This window comes from Hyla sarda, chromosome 6 (assembly GCF_029499605.1).
Source record: "Hyla sarda isolate aHylSar1 chromosome 6, aHylSar1.hap1, whole genome shotgun sequence".
In the NCBI taxonomy this organism is placed as follows: Eukaryota; Metazoa; Chordata; class Amphibia; order Anura; family Hylidae; genus Hyla; species Hyla sarda.
This window is the reverse complement of record NC_079194.1, coordinates 253,377,176-253,401,467: the sequence shown is the minus strand read 5'-3', so window position 1 is coordinate 253,401,467 and position 24,292 is coordinate 253,377,176. Positions and strand designations below refer to the sequence as shown.

Here is a 24,292-nt window from a genome sequence, read left to right as displayed (position 1 = left end):
TACACCACTCACACAGGGTACACATACCGCATACACCACTCACACAGGGTACACATACCGCATACACCACTCACACAGGGTATACATGCCGCATACACCACTCACACAGGGTACACATACCGCATATACCACTCACACAGGGTAGACATACCGCATACACCACTCACACAGGGTAGACATACCGCATACACCACTCACAGCGTACACCACTCACACAGGGTACACATACCGCATACACCACTCACACAGGGTATACATACTGCATACACCACTCACAGGGTACACCACTCACACAGGGTATACATACCGCATACACCACTCACACAGGGTACACATGCCGCATACACCACTCACACAGGGTAGACATACCGCATACACCACTCACACAGGGTATACATACCGCATACACCACTCACACAGGGTATACATACCGCATACACCACTCACACAGGGTACACATACCGCATACACCACTCACACAGGGTATACATACCGCATACACCACTCACACAGGGTACACATACCGCATACACCACTCACACAGGGTACACATACCGCATACACCACTCACACAGGGTACACATACTGCATATACCACTCACACAGGGTAGATATACCGCATACACCACTCACGGTACACCACTCACACAGGGTAGACATACCGCATACACCACTCACAGCGTACACCACTCACACAGGGTACACATACCGCATACACCACTCACACAGGGTACACATACCGCATACACCACTCACACAGGGTATACATACCGCATACACCACTCACACAGGGTACACATACCGCATATACCACTCGCACAGGGTACACATGCCGCTCACACAGGGTAGACATAACGCATACACCGCTCACACAGGGTATACATGCCGCTCACACAGGGTACACCACTCACACAGGGTACACATACCGCATACACCACTCACACAGGGTACACATACCGCATACACCACTCACAGAGGGTACACATACCGCATACACCACTCACACATGGTACACATACCGCATACACCACTCACACATGGTACACATACCGCATACACCACTCACACAGGGTACACATACCGCATACACCACTCACACAGGGTATACATACCGCATACACCACTCACACAGGGTATACATACCGCATACACCACTCACACAGGGTATACATACCGCATACACCACTCGCACAGGGTATACATGCCGCTCACACAGGGTACACCACTCACACAGGGTACACATACCGCATATACCGCTCACACAGGGTAGACATACCGCATACACCACTCACACAGGGTACACATACCGCATACACCACTCACACAGGGTACACATACCGCATACACCACTCACACAGGGTACACATACCGCATACACCACTCACACAGGGTACACATACCGCATATACCACTCGCACAGGGTACACATGCCGCTCACACAGGGTAGACATACCGCATACACCGCTCACACAGGGTATACATGCCGCTCACACAGGGTACACCACTCACACAGGGTAGACATACCGCATATACCGCTCACACAGGGTAGACATACCGCATACACCACTCACACAGGGTACACATACCGCATACACCACTCACACAGGGTACACATACCGCATACACCACTCACACATGGTACACATACCGCATACACCACTCACACAGGGTACACATACCGCATACACCACTCACACAGGGTATACATACCGCATACACCACTCACACAGGGTATACATACCGCATACACCACTCACACAGGGTATACATACCGCATACACCACTCACACAGGGTATACATACCGCATACACCACTCACACAGGGTATACATACCGCATACACCACTCACACAGGGTATACATACCGCATACACCACTCACACAGGGTACACATACCGCATATACCGCTCACACAGGGTACACATACCGCATACACCCCTCACACAGGGTACACATACCGCATACACCACTCACACAGGGTACACCCCTCACACAGGGTACACATACCGCATACACCCCTCACACAGGGTACACCCCTCACACAGGGTACACATACCGCATACACCCCTCACAAAGGGTACATACACCCCTCACACACGGTAGACATACCGCATACACCGCTCACACAGGGTAGACATACCGCATACACCGCTCACACAGGGTACATATACCGCTCACACAGGGTACACATACCGCATACACCACTCACACAGGGTACACATACCACATACACCACTCACACAGGGTACACATACCACATACACCACTCACACAGGGTACACATGCCGCATACACCACTCACACAGGGTACACATGCCGCATACACCACTCACACAGGGTACACATGCCGCATACACCACTCACACAGGGTAGACATGCCGCATACACCACTCACACAGGGTAGACATACCGCATACACCACTCACAGGGTAGACATACCGCATACACCACTCACAGGGTACACATGCCGCATACACCACTCACACAGGATATACATGCCGCATACACCACTCACACAGGGTACACATACCGCATACACCACTCACACAGGGTACACATACCGCATACACCACTCACACAGGGTATACATGCCGCATACACCACTCACACAGGGTACACATACCGCATATACCACTCACACAGGGTAGACATACCGCATACACCACTCACACAGGGTAGACATACCGCATACACCACTCACAGCGTACACCACTCACACAGGGTACACATACCGCATACACCACTCACACAGGGTATACATACTGCATACACCACTCACAGGGTACACCACTCACACAGGGTACACATACCGCATACACCACTCACACAGGGTATACATACCGCATACACCACTCACACAGGGTACACATACCGCATACACCACTCACACAGGGTAGACATGCCGCATACACCACTCACACAGGGTAGACATACCGCATACACCACTCACAGGGTAGACATACCGCATACACCACTCACAGGGTACACATGCCGCATACACCACTCACACAGGATATACATGCCGCATACACCACTCACACAGGGTACACATACCGCATACACCACTCACACAGGGTACACATACCGCATACACCACTCACACAGGGTATACATGCCGCATACACCACTCACACAGGGTACACATACCGCATATACCACTCACACAGGGTAGACATACCGCATACACCACTCACACAGGGTAGACATACCGCATACACCACTCACAGCGTACACCACTCACACAGGGTACACATACCGCATACACCACTCACACAGGGTATACATACTGCATACACCACTCACAGGGTACACCACTCACACAGGGTACACATACCGCATACACCACTCACACAGGGTATACATACCGCATACACCACTCACACAGGGTACACATACCGCATACACCACTCACACAGGGTACACATACCGCATACACCACTCACACAGGGTACACATACTGCATATACCACTCACACAGGGTAGATATACCGCATACACCACTCACGGTTCACCACTCACACAGGGTAGACATACCGCATACACCACTCACAGCGTACACCACTCACACAGGGTACACATACCGCATACACCACTCACACAGGGTATACATACCGCATACACCACTCACACAGGGTATACATACTGCATACACCACTCACAGGGTACACCACTCACACAGGGTACACATACCGCATACACCACTCACACAGGGTATACATACCGCATACACCACTCACACAGGGTACACATACCGCATACACCACTCACACAGGGTACACATACCGCATACACCACTCACACAGGGTACACATACTGCATATACCACTCACACAGGGTAGATATACCGCATACACCACTCACGGTACACCACTCACACAGGGTAGATATACCGCATACACCACTCACGGTACACCACTCACACAGGGTAGACATACCGCATACACCACTCACAGCGTACACCACTCACACAGGGTACACATACCGCATACACCACTCACACAGGGTATACATACTGCATACACCACTCACAGGGTACACCACTCACACAGGGTATACATACCGCATACACCACTCACACAGGGTATACATACCGCATACACCACTCACACAGGGTACACATAACGCATACACCGCTCACACAGGGTATACATGCCGCTCACACAGGGTACACCACTCACACAGGGTACACATACCGCATATACCGCTCACACAGGGTAGACATACCGCATACACCACTCACACAGGGTACACATACCGCATACACCACTCACACAGGGTACACATACCGCATACACCACTCACACATGGTACACATACCGCATACACCACTCACACATGGTACACATACCGCATACACCACTCACACAGGGTACACATACCGCATACACCACTCACACAGGGTATACATACCGCATACACCACTCACACAGGGTATACATACCGCATACACCACTCACACAGGGTATACATACCGCATACACCACTCACACAGGGTATACATACCGCATACCCCACTCACACAGGGTATACATACCGCATACACCACTCACACAGGGTATACATACCGCATACACCACTCGCACAGGGTACACATGCCGCTCACACAGGCTAGACATACCGCATACACCGCTCACACAGGGTATACATGCCGCTCACACAGGGTATACATGCCGCTCACACAGGGTACACCACTCACACAGGGTACACATACCGCATATACCGCTCACACAGGGTAGACATACCGCATACACCACTCACACAGGGTACACATACCGCATACACCACTCACACAGGGTACACATACCGCATACACCACTCACACAGGGTACACATGCCGCATACACCACTCACACAGGGTACACATGCCGCATACACCACTCACACAGGGTAGACATACCGCATACACCACTCACAGGGTACACATGCCGCATACACCACTCACACAGGATATACATGCCGCATACACCACTCACACAGGGTACACATACCGCATACACCACTCACACAGGGTACACATACCGCATACACCACTCACACAGGGTATACATGCCGCATACACCACTCACACAGGGTACACATACCGCATATACCACTCACACAGGGTAGACATACCGCATACACCACTCACACAGGGTAGACATACCGCATACACCACTCACAGCGTACACCACTCACACAGGGTACACATACCGCATACACCACTCACACAGGGTATACATACTGCATACACCACTCACAGGGTACACCACTCACACAGGGTATACATACCGCATACACCACTCACACAGGGTACACATGCCGCATACACCACTCACACAGGGTAGACATACCGCATACACCACTCACACAGGGTATACATACCGCATACACCACTCACACAGGGTATACATACCGCATACACCACTCACACAGGGTACACATATCGCATACACCACTCACACAGGGTATACATACCGCATACACCACTCACACAGGGTACACATACCGCATACACCACTCACACAGGGTACACATACCGCATACACCACTCACACAGGGTACACATACTGCATATACCACTCACACAGGGTAGATATACCGCATACACCACTCACGGTACACCACTCACACAGGGTAGACATACCGCATACACCACTCACAGCGTACACCACTCACACAGGGTACACATACCGCATACACCACTCACACAGGGTACACATACCGCATACACCACTCACACAGGGTATACATACCGCATACACCACTCACACAGGGTACACATACCGCATATACCACTCGCACAGGGTACACATGCCGCTCACACAGGGTAGACATAACGCATACACCGCTCACACAGGGTATACATGCCGCTCACACAGGGTACACCACTCACACAGGGTACACATACCGCATACACCACTCACACAGGGTACACATACCGCATACACCACTCACAGAGGGTACACATACCGCATACACCACTCACACATGGTACACATACCGCATACACCACTCACACATGGTACACATACCGCATACACCACTCACACAGGGTACACATACCGCATACACCACTCACACAGGGTATACATACCGCATACACCACTCACACAGGGTATACATACCGCATACACCACTCACACAGGGTATACATACCGCATACACCACTCACACAGGGTATACATACCGCATACACCACTCGCACAGGGTATACATGCCGCTCACACAGGGTACACCACTCACACAGGGTACACATACCGCATATACCGCTCACACAGGGTAGACATACCGCATACACCACTCACACAGGGTACACATACCGCATACACCACTCACACAGGGTACACATACCGCATACACCACTCACACAGGGTACACATACCGCATACACCACTCACACAGGGTACACATACCGCATACACCACTCACACAGGGTACACATACCGCATATACCACTCGCACAGGGTACACATGCCGCTCACACAGGGTAGACATACCGCATACACCGCTCACACAGGGTATACATGCCGCTCACACAGGGTATACATGCCACTCACACAGGGTACACATACCGCATATACCGCTCACACAGGGTAGACATACCGCATACACCACTCACACAGGGTAGACATACCGCATACACCACTCACACAGGGTAGACATACCGCATACACCACTCACACAGGGTAGACATACCGCATACACCACTCACACAGGGTAGACATACCGCATACACCACTCACACAGGGTAGACATACCGCGTACACCACTCACACAGGGTAGACATACCGCGTACACCACTCACACAGGGTACACATACCGCGTACACCACTCACACAGGGTAGACATACCGCGTACACCACTCACACAGGGTACACATACCGCGTACACCACTCACACAGGGTACACATACCGCGTACACCACTCACACAGGGTACACATACCGCGTACACCACTCGCACAGGGTACACATACCGCGTACACCACTCGCACAGGGTACACATACCGCGTACACCACTCGCACAGGGTACACATACCGCGTACACCACTCGCACAGGGTACACATACCGCGTACACCACTCGCACAGGGTACACATACCGCGTACACCACTCGCACAGGGTACACATACCGCGTACACCACTCGCACAGGGTACACATACCGCGTACACCACTCGCACAGGGTACACATACCGCATACACCACTCGCACAGGGTACACATGCCGCTCACACAGGGTAGACATACCGCATACACCGCTCACACAGGGTATACATGCCGCTCACACAGGGTACACCACTCACACAGGGTACACATACCGCATATACCGGTCACACAGGGTAGACATACCGCATACACCGGTCACACAGGGTAGACATACCGCATACACCACTCACACAGGGTATACATACCGCATACACCACTCACACAGGGTACACATACCGCATACACCACTCACACAGGGTACACATACCGCATACACCACTCACACAGGGTATACATACCGCATACACCACTCACACAGGGTACACATACCGCATACACCACTCACACAGGGTACACATACCGCATACACCACTCACACAGGGTACACATACCGCATACACCACTCACACAGGGTACACATACCGCATACACCACTCACACAGGGTACACATACCGCATACACCACTCACACAGGGTACACATACCGCATACACCACTCACACAGGGTACACATACCGCATACACCACTCACACAGGGTACACATACCGCATACACCACTCACACAGGGTACACATACCGCATACACCACTCACACAGGGTACACATACCGCATACACCACTCACACAGGGTACACATACCGCATACACCACTCACACAGGGTACACATACCGCATATACCGCTCGCACAGGGTAGACATACCGCATACACCGCTCACACAGGGTATACATGCCGCTCACACAGGGTACACCACTCACACAGGGTACACATACCGCATATACCGGTCACACAGGGTAGACATACCGCATATACCGGTCACACAGGGTAGACATACCGCATACACCACTCACACAGGGTATACATGCCGCATACACCACTCACACAGGGTACACATACCGCATACACCACTCACACAGGGTATACATACCGCATACACCACTCACACAGGGTATACATACCGCATACACCACTCACACAGGGTATACATACCGCATACACCACTCGCACAGGGTACGCATGCCGCTCACACAGGGTAGACATACCGCATACACCGCTCACACAGGGTATACATGCCGCTCACACAGGGTACACCACTCACACAGGGTACACATACCGCATATACTGCTCACACAGGGTAGACATACCGCATACACCACTCACACAGGGTAGACATACCGCATACACCACTCACACAGGGTGGTATACATACCGCATACACCACTCACACAGGGTACACATACCGCATACACCACTCACACAGGGTACACATACCGCATACACCACTCACACAGGGTATACATACCGCATACACCACTCACACAGGGTATACATACCGCATACACCACTCACACAGGGTATACATACAGCATACACCACTCACACAGGGTATACATACCGCATACACACAGGGTACACATACCGCATATACCACTCGCACAGGGTACACATGCCGCTCACACAGGGTAGACATACCGCATACACCGCTCGCACAGGGTATACATGCCGCTCACACAGGGTACACCGCTCACACAGGGTACACATACCGCATACACTGCTCACACAGGGTACACAATCCCGCATACACCACTCACACAGGGTACACATACCGCATACACCACTCACACAGGGTAAACATACCGCATACACCACTCACACAGGGTAAACTTACCGCATACACCACTCACACAGGGTACACATACCGCATACACCACTCACATAGGGTATACATACCGCATACACCACTCACACAGGGTATACATACCGCATACACCACTCACACAGGGTACACATACCGCATACACCACTCACACAGGGTACACATACCGCATATACCACTCACACAGGGTACACATACCGCATACACCACTCACACAGGGTATACATACCGCATACACCACTCACACAGGGTACACATACCGCATACACCACTCACACAGGGTACACATACCGCATACACCACTCACACAGGGTACACATACCGCATACACCACTCACACAGGGTACACATACCGCATATACCACTCACACAGGGTAGATATACCACATACACCACTCACAGGGTACACCACTCACACAGGGTAGACATACCGCATACACCACTCACAGCGTACACCACTCACACAGGGTACACATACCGCATACACCACTCACACAGGGTGCACTGCACATGCCGCTCACACAGGGTAGACATACCGCATACACCGCTCACACAGGGTGCACATGCCGCTCACACAGGGTATACATGCCGCTCACACAGGGTACACCACTCACACAGGGTAGACATACCGCATACACCACTCACACAGGGTAGACATACCGCATACACCACTCACACAGGGTGCACCTGCCGCTCACACAGGGTGCACTGAAAACTTTACAGGCCGTATGTGTAAAGCCTGATCCCGTGATAGAGCGAGGCCAGGGCAGCCAATCACATTACGGCTTTCAGTTTAATAAGGCGAAGCTCACTCACACAGGGTACACCACTCACACAGGGTAGACATCCGCATATACCGCTCACACAGGGTGCACATGCCGCTCACACAGGGTACACCACTCACACAAGGTAGACATACCGCATACACCACTCACACAGGGTAGACATACCGCATACACCGCTCACACAAGGTGCACACGCCGCTCACACAGGGTGCACTGAAAAATTTACAGGCCGTACGTGTAAAGCCTGATCCCGTGATAGAGCGAGGCCAGGGCAGCCAATCACATTACGGCTTTAAGTTTAATAAGGTGAAGCTCACTCACACAGGGTACACCGCTCACACAGGGTAGACATACCGCATGTGCCGCTCACACAGGGTAGACATACCGCATGTGCCGCTCACACATGGTGCACGTGCCGCTCACATAGGGTGCACGTGCCGCTCACACAGGGTGCACGTGCCGCTCACACAGGGTGCACGTGCCGCTCACACAGGGTGGACGTGCTGCTCACACAGGGTGCACGTGCCGCTCACACCACTCACACAGGGTATACATGCCGCTCACACAGGGTAGACATACTGCATATACCACTCACACAGGGTATACATACCGCTCACACAGGGTGCACATACCGCATACACCACTCACACAGGGTAGACATACCGCATACACCACTCACACAGGGTACACATACCGCACATACCACTCACGCAGGGTACACACACCACTCACACAGGGTAGAAATACCGCATACACCACTCACACAGGGTGCACATGCCACTCACACAGGGTACACATGCCGCTCACACAGGGTAGACATACCGCATACACCACTCACACAGGGTGCACGTGCCGCTCACACAGGGTGGACGTGCCGCTCACACAGGGTGCACGTGCTGCTCACACAGGGTGCACGTGCCGTGTTTGGTAGTATATTCAAAGGGCGCAGTGCGTGGCAGTATTCAGAGGGTGAAGTGTGTGGCAGTATTATATTCGGAGACCACAGTGTGTGGTAGTATATTCAGAGGACACAGTGTATAGTATTATATTCATAGGGCACGGTGTGTGGTAGTACATTCATAGGGCGCAGTATATAGCAGTATTATATTCATAGGGCGCATTGTGTAAGTATTATATTCAGAGGGCACAGTGTTTGGTAGCATATTCAAAGGGCGCCGAGTGTGGCAGTATTCAGAGGGTGAACTGTGTGGCAGTATTATATTCAGAGGGTGCAGTGTGGTGTCCCGGTACCGTATTTCATACTGTACCTTTGTGGAGGTCCCCATAGTCAGAGTCCCTAGGAATGTCGGGGTCCCTCTTCTATAGTTATCCCCTCGTCACCCCTTAGTTGGTTCATATTTGTATAGAAATTCATATAAATATGTATATATTCAAATGCCTACCTGTTCAGCGTAGCAGGACCTGCGGGTCATGTGATTAGGTTCAGAACTCTACGGTTTTGCTAAATGACCTTTGGTGGTTCTCATGACGTGATCACCCACAATGCAATGTAACGGTGAGTGACAGTTGTTATGGACCAATCCAAAATGGCCAGCCCCTGCCCATATAAAGGAGCTGCGCCATTTTGATCGCTCTCTTGGGTTGCTGATTCTGGATGAGGTAGGACCTCCGCAGCTTACAAGACAATCTAATAGGCCAAAGCCTTGCGGCCTCGGCCTCTAACATAGCGGATATACTAAGCAATTCCCCGCTACTCACCGCAAGATCACTGGACCTAAACGCACCCTTAAATCCAGCGGATCTATGCTACAAAATCTCTGAGAAGCTAAATTGAGCTTATATGATCCCAACCAACTGTCAATCGCTGCTCAGCTATATCTGTAGAGACTCTTTTATCTGGACTGTTACTATTGCTGCATGTACAGAAATTCTTCAGTAAAAGTTCTTGCAAGTTTCCAGTTAACAGTGGTCGTGGACAATCCTTTATTCTGCATCACCTATTGCTCTTGGGAAGGGTGGCAATAGGCCTATCAGGATTACAGTATTTAACCCACATCCTGGCATCACGAGTGTAGAGGGTTAACAGCACCCTTTATTATCCTGAACAGCAACACCCTAACTACCCCACAAGGCTTTACTCCCGAGACGCCACCACAAAGCCTTTTTGGCATCACACGAACAGGATTCGGGTGTGTGCCTGCTGCTGTTGCCAGTAGTGAAATTGCACTCCCCCCCCCAGAAAGTAACGGACTTTATTAATGTACTGTGAATTATACTCTGGTGTACAGGGTTGCGCGCACGGTGCTGTGTAAAGGAAGTGCGCATGTAAAGTATGGGGGAGGCGAAGAGTACAGCGGAGTTACAAGGTGCAAGAGAAAGAGTTGAAGTTAGTGCGGGGCCTTCCAGCGCGTGTGATCCAGTGACCCCGCCCACCGCGGCAGCCATTTTGCCGGTGTCTAAAGCCGGAGACCAAAAAAGAGATATAGTTCAGCGCGGAAAAAAGCGCAGAGTACGACAGCGGGTTGGAAGTTGTAAGGAGACGGAACAGTACAGGACTCTGAGACAGCAGATTGCCAAATTGAAGTCCTATAGAGATTCACTTCAACTGCCAATCAACACACTCAAATTTCAACTTAAGGCAATTGAGTTTCAAGTCGCCGCTCTCAAATTTGAAATCTACGTCCTCAAGTTCCAGATTAGAGAACAACTGCGTATCTCCTTGGGACCTAGGAATCCAAGATTTATTTAAAGGGCCAGCACACCCAATACAAAAATGTCAGAGCCTGCTGCGTCACTGTCCCCACCTGAGCAACAGGAGGGCGATGCTCCAGTGACTCCACCAATGGGGTCTCCACCACTAGTCAGAAGGGTGCTGCCGCCTTCACCAACACTTCCTACTTGACAAAGACGTACTCTCCCTGTGATTCCAGCAAGACCTTCGCCACAGGCAGGACAGGACCCAGCAAGTACACCTCCAGCTTCTTCCTATGTGTTGGGAGCCCCTGTTGCCGCACCTGGGCTTTAAACGGGCGTCCCCTGGGGTCGAGGACCGCACCCTAGGAGTAGCTGCTGAAGGTAGCTGCTGTACAGGTGATAGTTGAAGGTATCTGTTTGCAAGCTCTAATAGATACTGGGTCTCAGGTGTCCACTATTCTGCAAGGAGTTTTCTATAAGTATTGGGGTCCAGAAAAGTTGTGTGAGCCAAAGGTAGCGGAGTTTAGAGTAATCGCAGGGAACGGGAAACCAGTACCGGTGAAGGTGGGGTAGTATGTGTTAAAAAAGGCAGGGTGTGATTGTCACCAGTGTTAGGGATGAAGGGGATGCTGACTTCATCTTAGGAATGAACATCATGAGGCACTGTTTAGATATTGTCTGTTCACTGCATGCATCTCTCCCTCACATGTAACCTCCAGGTCGGCGAGCTGCACAACACCACCTCAAGATACTCCAAGCAGAACAGAAGTTTGTGAATCATCAAGGAGAAATCTGTCGAGTCAGGATTCAAGACATATGTGCTGTTACTCTGCAGCCACAAACGGAGACAGTTATTTGGTGTCGTGCCCGACCTGGGGTGAAAAATCAGGATTACCAAGCGCTCTTGGAGCCCATCATGCTGGAAGATTGTCCCTTGGTGCAAGCAGGTAGAAGCCTGGTGACCGTACGAAATGGGAAAGTCTTCTTGGGGAAGACAGGTTCCCACCTACAACGGTGACCCTTTCACATTGAGAGACTTTAAAGAAAAGTTCTACAGCCTCTTTGGATTCTATGCATTACCGCCTCATCAACAGATACATTTGCTTCTGGGACAGCTCCAGGGACCTGTCTTGGAGAAACTTCGCACCTGGCTAGCGGCTGACAAAGCCACAGTGGGGCAGATTTTTGAAGGACTCTCTCAGGTGTTTGAATCTCATTCCCCCTCTGAGGTACGCCTCAGACTATATGAATGACGTCAGAAACCAGGTGAGACTCTCAGCATATGCAGTAGCTTTACAGAGTGCATTCGAGGCGGTGCTGAAGCTGGACAGCATCACGCCCGATCAGAGTAACCGAGTGCTGATGGACCGTTTTATAGAAGGGGCATTGAACAAATGGGACAAAGCCCAACTTGGGATGCTAGCTGTGCAAAATCCCGACATGGCCTTCCCAGCTTTTAAGAGACTAGCGGTTAAAGTGATCGAATCAGAACCCCAGACAGAGGAGGCTAGTGTTCCCGCTACAGAATCCCCGGGGCCCTCGCCTCAGTCACCTGTCCCTTCTCAGCCTGCCCTTTCAACACCTTGCTCTAGCCCTAGGTAGTATGTGTTAAAAAAGGAAGGGTGTGATTGTCACCAGTGTTAGGGATGAAGGGGATGCTGACTTCATCTTAGGAATGAACATCATGAGGCACTGTTTAGATATTGTCTGTTCACTGCATGCATCTCTCCCTCACATGTAACCTCCAGGTCGGCGAGCTGCGCAACACCACCTCAAGATACTCCAAGCAGAACAGAAGTTTGTGAATCATCAAGGAGAAATCTGTCGAGTCAGGATTCAAGACATACGTGCTGTTACTCTGCAGCCACAAACGGAGACAGTTATTTGGTGTCGTGCCCGACCTGGGGTGAAAAATCAGGATTACCAAGCGCTCTTGGAGCCCATCATGCTGGAAGATTGTCCCTTGGTGCAAGCAGGTAGAAGCCTGGTGACAGTACGAAATGGGAAAGTTCCAGTAAGACTCATTAACCTCTCTGAAGTTGCCGTCTGGCTACCCAAGTATACCCCTGTGGCTAAACTGCACCATTTAGATGCAAGAGATGTGGTCTCGAAGTCACAAGTGGCCCAACGAGGACCTGGTCAGAATCCTGCGGAACCTTTGTGGGTCCAACTACAAATAGGGGACAAAGACACCCCCAAGGAACAGGTGGAAGGAGTCATCCAAGTAGCTAAACAATATCAAGAAGCTTTCAGCAAGTTCCCCACTGACTTTTGCATGACTACGATGATCAAACATCGGAATCTCACCGGGGACAGTCCACCCATTAAGGAGAGGCATCGCCCCGTGGCTCCTGGGATGTATCATACCATAAAGAAAATGCTCGTGGAAATGAAGGAGGCTGATGTTATCCAGGAAAGCCAGAGTCCTTAGGCAGCACCTTTGGGACTATGGGACTATCCGTTTTTGTGTAGACTACCGGAAACTGAACGGAGTAACTCACAATGACGCCTATCCTCTCCCCCGTATTGAAGAATCCTTGACTGCATTGGGGTCCGCCGCCTACTTTTCTACACTGGACTTGACAAGTGGCTACTGGAAAGTATCGATGCCGGAAGAAGATAGAGAGAAAACAGCATTTGTGACCCCCCATGGGACTCTTTGAGTTCAAAAGTATGCCCTTTGGACTGTGCAATGCACCGGCTACTTTCCAACACTTAATGGAGCGATGTTTAGGACATCTCAGCTTCCAGAGTGTTCTTTTGTATTTAGACAACGTCATTGTCTATTCCGGGACATACCAGGAACATTTGGACCACCTGAAATAAGTTTTCCAAGTCCTTATTCAACATGGACTCAAGGTTAAACCCTCCAAGTGTCATCTGCTGAAGCCGCAAGTACACTACCTAGGGCATGTCGTCAGTGCCCAAGGGGTCCAGCCCGATCCGGATAAAGTGAATGCTGTGAGAGAGTGGCCTACACCCAAGACGGTGCGAGACGTCCGAAGTTTCCTAGGATTTGCTGGTTATTACCGAAATTTTATCCCCCACTTTTCCCAAATTGCGGGACCCTTGACCAAGTTACTGAGAGGCACTGCCTGGGAGAATTTTATAATGGGAGGTTACCCATACAGTGGGCCGAAGATCAAGAAAATGCCTTCCGAGCCTTGAAATACCTCCTCACAGAACCCCCTATTCTGGCGTATCGTGACTACAGCCTACCGTTCAGAGAAGTGGTGCGCTGAATGCTCCGTGTGCAATGTTATCAAGAATTCCCGGAGGGACGCAAGGGCCCCTTTACATCCCATCTGTACAGAGAGACTGAATCAGATTGTTGCCCTGGATCATGTGAAGTTGGCCCCCACTCGGTCTGGCTGCTGCTACGCCCTGACCATGGTGTACCATTACTCTAAGTGGGTGGTCGTGGTCCCTGTCAAGGACCTTACTGCCAAGACGGCTGCCCAACTCTTCTACAGTCACTGGATCTAACCTCTGGGGTGTCCCGAATCAGTCCTCACGGATCGGGGAACCGCCTTTGAAGCTCAATTGTTCCAAGAACTTTGCCAGTTGCATGACTGCAAGAAGCTCCGGACAACGGCCTACCATCCCCAGGGGAATGGGCTCTGCGAGAGGATCAATCAAGTGTTCATCCAAATGCTCAGACCTGCCTCTGTCTCAAAGCACGAAGAGTGGCCCCGGTTGTTGCCTGAGCTCCTGGAAATTTACAACAACACTGTTCACTGTTCTACAGGGTACACGCCCTTCTTCCTGATGATGGGCCGACACGGCCAATTGCCAAAGGATCGGACCTTCCCGAAAATTCCCTAGGACCCATAAATTGGACTCATTCTGGGAAACAGAACCCTATACCATTACTGCGATCCCTTACCCTGAAACAGATGTATATGATGTACAGAAAGAAGGGTTTGAGCCGCAGGTGGTCCACAGAAACAGAATAAAAGTGTGCCTGAAAGAAGATGTGCTTGGACTACCTCCACCTACTCCACCTCCAGCAAGGCCAATGAGAGAATACGTGCCGGGAAAGGGAATTCATCCCACTATGGACGTTCCTTTGTTCCCCTCTCATCAGCCTACCATGTATTGGGGTATACCGTTTCCAGCTCCACCCAGCCAGCCACCACTGGTTGTTCCACCCAGCCAGTTGCCAATAGCTGTTTCTCCCTGTCAGCCACCATTGGTTGCTACACCAAGCATCAGTCCTGCTCTTGTGACTGCTCCAAGTCTTAATGCACCGTCTCCACCTGACTTCAGAGAATCTCCCTGTCCAACCGAAGATGTTGCTTCTGTTTCCAGCCCTCCAGCTGGTCCCTCGGGGATGGAAGTTCTTGCAGAATTACCAAGTGAAGAGACTCCTGATGACTCAGAGGTGGTGTTGCGACGGTCTCAAAGGACTACACAGGGTAAACTACCCTTAAGGTACCTAGATTCACATTCAGTACCTGCACAAATAGTACCTTCAATTACTCACTTCAACGTACTACCTAAATCTTTTCAGTACACCAAATTACTCACTTAAATGTACTACCTCATTCTTCTTCAGTACATACACAAAAACAAAAGAATATCTCATATTCAAGAAACACTTAAGAATTGTAGCCTATTGATACCCAATTCCTTCCACTGTTAGGTACACTCATGTTTCTCTTCTTTTTTATTGCGTGTGAGATGCTCTACCTGGCCAGTAGGTGCTCTTGCAAGCTTTAAAATTAAACACGTATTTCTAAAGGTAACCTAGGTAGGTTATACTGTTGTGTTCTAGGGGTAAGTAACATGTAGCCGATAGACCCTAGTAGCTAACCTTATTGGTAGAGAGCCTCGGGCAAGCCAATATACCCTTCTGTGTACTAACAGGTGACTCATCGTGGCAAAAGAAAAATGTGGTGAGATTTCAAAAATGTCTATACAGCTTGAGACTAAATGTATGGAAAGCTGTATATAAATGTCTAGTTAGCCTCAAATGTTATAGAGAACTATAAAAATGACTACGGAGCTAGAAACTAAAGGTTAGATAGCTTCATCAATGTCTAGATAGCTTCAAAATTGTCTAGTCAAGATGCTAGTCAGAGTAACAAGAAAGTACAAAGGTGTTTAATGTTTACTCAGATTTTGTCAGGATGTATAGAAAGTATTAATAATCCTGTCCCAGTCCTAGTTCCTCTGCCTTAGGGGACAAGCGTCGGGGTCGACTTGTTTTAAGTAAGGGGGTTTGTGGTGTCCCGGTACTGTATTTCATCCTGTACCTTTGTAGAGGTCCCCATAGTAAGAGTCCATAGGAACATCAGGGTCCCTCTTCTATAGTTATCCCCTCGTCACCCCTTAGTTGGTTCATATTTGTATAGAAATTCATATAAATATGTATATATTCAAATGCCTACCTGTTCAGCATAGCAGGACCTGCGGGTCATGTGATTAGGTTCAGAACTCTACGGTTTTGCTAAAGGACCTTTGGTGGTTCTCATGACGTGATCACCCACAATGCAATGTAACGGTGAGTGACAGTTGTTATGGACCAATCCAAAACGGCCAGCCCCTACCCATATAAGGGAGCTGCGCCATCTTGATCGCTCTCTTGGGTTGCAGATTCTGCATGAGGTAGGACCTCCGCAGCTTGCAAGACAATCTAAAAGGCCAAAGCCTTGCGGCCTCGGCCTCTAACATAGCGGATATACTAAGCAATTCCCCGCTACTCACCGCAAGATCACTGGACCTAAACGCACCCTTAAATCCAGCGGATCTATGCTACAAAATCTCTGAGAAGCTAAATTGAGCTTATATGATCCCAACCAACTGTCAATCGCTGCTCAGCTATATCTGTAGAGACTCTTTTATATGGACTGTTACTATTGCTGCATGTACAGAAATTCTTCAGTAAAAGTTCCTGCAAGTTTTCAGTTCACAGTGGTTGTGGACAATCCTTTATTCTGCATCACCTATTGCTCTTGGGAAGGGTGGCAATAGGCCTATCAAGATTACAGTATTTAACCCACACCCTGGCGTCACAAGTGACAAGGGTTAACAGCACCCTTTATTATCCTCAACAGCAACACCCTAACTACCCCACAAGGCTGTACCCCCCGAGACGTCATCACAGCAGTGTATAGTAGTATTATCATAAAGCGCATTGTGTGACAGTATTATATTCAGAGGGCACACTGTGTGGTAGTATATTCAAAGGGCGCAGTGCGTGGCACTATTATAATCAGAGTGTACATTGTGTGGCATCATTATATGGAGATGTTACAGTAACGAGGAACTGTCCAGAGCAGGAGAAAATCCTCATAGCAAACCTATGCTGCTCTGGACAGTTCCTGATACGGACAAAGGTGTCAGCAGAGAGCACTGTGGACAACACCAATAAGAAATTCCAAAAGCAAAGAATATCCTCTGTAGCATACAGCCGCTAAAAAGTACTGGAAGGGTAAAGATTTTTTAATAGAAGTAATATACAAATTTGTTTAACCTTCTGGCACCAGTTCATAAAAAAAAAAAAAAAAATGTTTTCCACCGGAGTAGCCCTTTAAGTAGTCAGTTGGGCGTGCGGCTGCTGAAGCAGTCAGCTCCACAGATTACTTCATACTGACCTGAGGAAGAAGTAGGAACTCCTTTGAAATGTGTTGTCTATGTATTGAATATACCTGTATAATAAAGGACACTCTGATTTCACCACCGCGTCCCCGGGTGATGCACCGGGAGCCTACAGTCAAATTTTTTGTCAGCTGAAAGGAGTACCTTGCTAGGTTATCCTCATATCCACCGTGTAACTGCATATTTAAGTAAGTGACCCCTTGTTGGCTCCTGTTCACGCACACTATAACCGAGCGTATTGGGTTTAGTGTAGGTGAACAGGCTGACAGTTTTGCAAGGCTAAGGTTGTGTTGCAAGGCTATTGATTATGGAAAAAGCTTTCTGCTTAACAGAATAAAAGCCTATGTATAACTTTAAGTATACATTTCTATACAAATAAGTGAAAAATTTACTTATGTTTATCGTATAAACCTAAAACAATGTGTATAACTTGCCTTTTTTTCAATTAGAACACGCGCTAACTCAAAGCAACCACTAGGTGGCGCTCACTAAATACATATCTAAAAAGTTATAAATAAATTAGTTGTAGTATACACTGATCAGCCACAGTGCTGTCTATAACGCAGGGCCAATGGGGCAGCTGCCCTGGGCACAATTATTCTGAGGGAGGCCCAAGCCTTGGCCCCTTTTGCCCTGATAAAGACAGCACTGCAGTGAGTTGAAGAATAGGGGTACTACCAGGGGTCAAGTCCTGGGGAAAAAAGTTTGGGAACTCACCCATGATTTCCACTCAAGGGCTAGTCCTGCAGGACTCCTGCTAATGGGAACTGTGTTCCTGCTCTGGAAAAAGTTCCTGCAGGACTTTAGCCCTGGATACTACACGCATGGCTCAGTAACACGGCACTGCCTGCATGCAGTCCTGAATCTAACCTTACAGTACCTTCGGTGAACAAAAGAGTTCAACTTTGGCTCCACCCCCATACCTCCCAACTTTTGCTAAGAGCAAAGAAGGACAAGTCATGTCCCCTAACCACACTTGCATATGCGGAATTGAAATACCTCTTTTAGGGCATGGTGACACAGGGCGCATCCGAAGAATATTTCACACTGCAGATTTGCTGATGGCAGTCACAAGAGGGGCTGCAGAGTGACCATCATCATTACAAGGACAGACCATATAAGTGATTATAGACAGTTTTTGGGTGACTCAGGTGACTCTTTTCTGATCACAGTTCTTCATTTTCATTTTCCTTTTCCATGCATGCTCAGACCGTCATAATAATTTCTTTCAGCTATGACACTCTGCAGAACCTTTCGGAAAAACATTATAGGCTCCACACTTTTCCAAGACCTATAGTGCCCCAAAAAGTAATAATGCCCACTTTAGTGTCCCAAATAGTACAGTGGGTAGAAAAGTTTGTGTGGTGTCCCGGTACCTTATTGCTTACCGTACCTAGTGTAGAGGTCCCCAAAGTCAGAGTAACTACGCTCAGGTAGGATCCCTCAGGTGGGACAGCCCCTAGTCGCCTCTCCTCTACTCTAATTCTCTAGTGTTAATACATGTATGTATTTAATAATAATGTATATCTAATATAATGTATAGTACTTACCTTGTTTAGCATCGCAGGACCTTCGGTCATGTGACCATGTTAATATCCTCTATGGTATGTTGGAGGACCTTTGGAGGTCCTTGGGTCACGTGTTGCCCACAAGCCTTTGTAATGGTGATTGACATCCTTATTGGACCAATTAGCACTAGTCCAGCCCCTGCCCATATAAGGGAGCTGTAGCCAATTATCACTTTCTTGGGTTGCTGCTCTCGTGGATGCCGGACTAGCAGGACGGATCTGTGCAACTTGCAAAGACACGCTAGGCCTGAAAACCTACCGGCCTCAGCTGAACTAAAACCGTGAGTTCAAACTACCCCCGCTAAAGCTAGCGTGACTACTGGACCGCAACTAAATCCCCTAAATCCAGTGGAACAGCGCATAACACCTTAACCCCTTAAGGACCAAGGACGTACTGGTACGTCCTTGGTTCTGCTCCCGTGATATAACGCGGGGTTACACGGTAACCCCGCATCATATCACGGCGGGCCCGGCGTCATAGTGAAGCTGGGACCCGCCGCTAATAGCGCGCAGCGCCGATTGTGGCGCCGCGTGCTATTAACCCTTTAGCCACGCGCTCAGAGCTGAGCCGCACGGCTAAAAGCGAAAGTGAAAGCTGCCGGTTAACTCAGTGAGCTGTTCGGGATAGCCGCGGCGAAATCGCGGCATCCCGAACAGCTTACAGGACAGCGGGAGGGCCCCCTGCCCTGCCCCTACCTGCCTCCTTGCTGTCCGATCGCCGAATGACTGCTCAGTGCCTGAGATCCAGGCATGAGCAGTCATGCGGCAGAATCATCGATCACTGGTTTCCTATGAGAAACCAGTGATCAATGATAAAGATCAGTGTATGCAGTGTTATAGGTCCCTATGGGAGCTATAACAATGCAAAAAAAAAGTGAATGAATATCATTTAACCCCTCCCCTATTAAAAGTTTGAATCACCCCACTTTTCCCATAAAAATAAAAACACAGTGTAAATAAAAATAAAAATAAACATATATGGTATCACCGCGTGCGGAAATGTCTGAATTATAAAAATATATCATTAATTAAACTGCTCGGTCAATGGTGTGCGCGCAAAAAAATTCCAAAGTCCAAAATAGTGCATTTTTGGTCACTTTTTATATCATTTATCAATAAGTCCTATCAATGCAAAAATGGTACCGTTAAAAACTTCAGATCACGGCGCAAAAAATGAGCCCTCATACCGCCCCAAACACGGAAAAATAAAAAAGTTATAGGGGTCAGAAGATGACCATTTAAAATGTATTAATTTTCCTGCATGTAGTTATGATTTTTTCCAGAAGTCCGACAAAATCAAACCTATATAAGTAGGGTATCATTTTAATCGTATGGACCTACAGAATAAAGATAAGGTGTCATTTTTACCAAAAAATGTACTACGTAGAAACGGAAGCCCCCAAATTTTTTTTCAATTTTGTCGCACAATTATTTTTTTTCCGTTTCACCGTAGATTTTTAGGCAAAATGACTGACGTCATTACAAAGTAGAATTGGTGGCGCAAAAAATAAGCAATCATATGGATTTTTAGGTGCAAAATTGAAAGAGTTATGATTTTTTAAAGGCAAGGAGCAAAAAAACGAAAATGCAAAAACGGAAAAACCCCGATCCTTAAGGGGTTAAAGACTCTAAATTACTAAAGTCCAAACCTTTGTCAATCTACAAAGAAAGCAGTTGTATGCATAGAGACTGTTCCGTTTATGAAGCTTGCAGAAAATCTTCAGTAAAAGTGATAACTGTTTCACAAAACTCTCCGGTTGTGGACATTCTATTATTATTATCTACCTCCCCATCGCTCTTGGGAAGGGTGGCGGTAGGACAAGCATTACCGAGGAGCCCTCACCCTGGCATCACGAATAGCAAGGGTTAACAAGCACCCTTTAATCACCGCAGAGCTACACTCCTCATACCCTACTCCCCCAGGCTATCACATTTGTTTGGAAGAAGTAGGCCCTGTGTGCACCCTATATAATTGCATCCTCCCTCAGTGCCCCCTTCTGTATTGTAGTTGGGCCCCCTATATAATAGTAGACACTCTCTGTGCCACTTTTAGGACCGGTTCACACTACAGAATTTCCGACTGGAATTCCGCTCTGTAATTTTTGTCGGAAATTTCACTGCATGAAGCTTAACATGCAGGTGAATAGGTTTTCCGTGAACCCATTTAAACTGCAGAATTTTCTGGTCAGAATTTCCTGCAGAAATTCGAATCCCAAAATTTCCCCAGAGCATTTAACTTTCTGCTCAGTGTTCAGGCAGAATCCGCTCTGCAGACATTGCTGTCTATGGGAACAACAATGTCTGCTGTCTGCGCTAGCTAGTATTTATCGGCGTATAACACGCATTTTTTTAGGCTAAAATTTTAAGCCTAAAGTCTATCTGCGTGTTTTACGCCGATAAGCAGCTGCATTTCAATTATTTAAAGCTGGCGCTTTAAATCAATCAACTGCAGTGGTCCAGAGACCTGCCGTTGCTGCCGGCTTCTCTGCCCCCTGCCTATCCTGGGGTCCAGAGACTGCCGCGACGCTGCCCCATTACCTCCCCATCCCCCCCCCCCCCCTCCAGTTTTTTTGACCCCGCAGAAGCACCCAGGAACGGCAGGGGGAGAGAGGCCGTCGCTGCCTGCTTCTCTCCCCCTGCCTTTCCTGGGGTCTAGAGCCCTGCTGCCACTGCTTCTCTCCCCCTGGCTATCGGCGCCGCTGCCCTATTGCCTCCCCCATACCCGGTTTTATGATTACCTGTTGCCGGGATCGGGTCCGCGCTGCTTCTGGCTCCGGTGTGGCGTCTATGCGTCGTTGCTATGCGCTGCGAGGCTCAATGACAAGTCACGCAATGACTAGTGATCCCAGATCCTTGGTAAAATGACGGTGCGTGTTATAGGCCGGTGCGTGGTATACCCCAATAAGTACAGTACCTTAAAGTAGCAGGCCCCCTCACACTTTTCTTAATAGAATACCAGGCCCCCCTCACACTTCTCCTCATAGAATACAAGGCCCCCTCACACTTTTCCTCATAGAATACCAGGCCCCCCTCACACTTTTCCTCATAGAATACCAGGCCCCCCTCACACTTTTCCTCATAGAATACCAGGCCCCTTCTTACACTTTTCCTCATAGAATACCAGGCCCCCCTCACACTTTTCCTCATAGAATACCAGGCCCCCTCACACTTTTCCTCATAGAATACAAGGCCCCTTCTCACTTTTTTCCCCATAGAATCCCAGACCTCCTCACATTTTTTACCTCATAGAATCCCAGACCTCCTCACATTTTTTACCTCATAGAATACCATACCTCTCCACACTTTTACCTCATAGAATACCATACCTCTCCACACTTTTACCTCATAGAATACCATAGCTCTCCACACTTTTACCTCATAGAATACCAGACCTCCTCACATTTTAACCACATAGAATCCCAGACCTCCTCATACTTTTACCTCATAGAATACCAGACCTCCTCATACTTTTACCTCATAGAATCCCAGACCTCCTCATTCTTTTTCCTCATAGAATACCATACCTCTCCACACTTTTACCTCATAGAATACCATACCTCTCCACACTTTTACCTGATAGAATACCATACCTCTCCACACTTTTACCTCATAGAATACCATACCTCTCCACACTTTTACCACATAGAATCCCAGACCTCCTCATACTTTTACCTCATAGAATACCAGACCTCCTCATACTTTTACCTCATAGAATACCAGACCTCCTCATACTTTTACCTCATAGAATCCCAGACCTCCTCATTCTTTTTCCTCATAGAATACCAGACTTCCTCACACTTTTACCTCATAGAATCCCAGACCTCCTCATACTTTTACCTCAT

The 24,292-nt window shown here is 48.8% G+C and overlaps 1 protein-coding gene across 1 annotated transcript in view; it reads right to left on the bottom strand.

Moving 5' to 3' along the window:
* DPF2 (double PHD fingers 2) overlaps positions 1 to 23,329 on the bottom strand; it is a 72,143-nt gene extending 48,814 nt beyond the window's left edge. The window contains exon 1 of the mRNA XM_056526960.1: positions 23,189 to 23,329. The gene's annotated coding sequence lies outside the window, so the exon portion shown is untranslated. The remainder of the gene's footprint in view (positions 1 to 23,188) is intronic.
* Between the last annotated feature and the right edge of the window lie 963 nt (positions 23,330 to 24,292).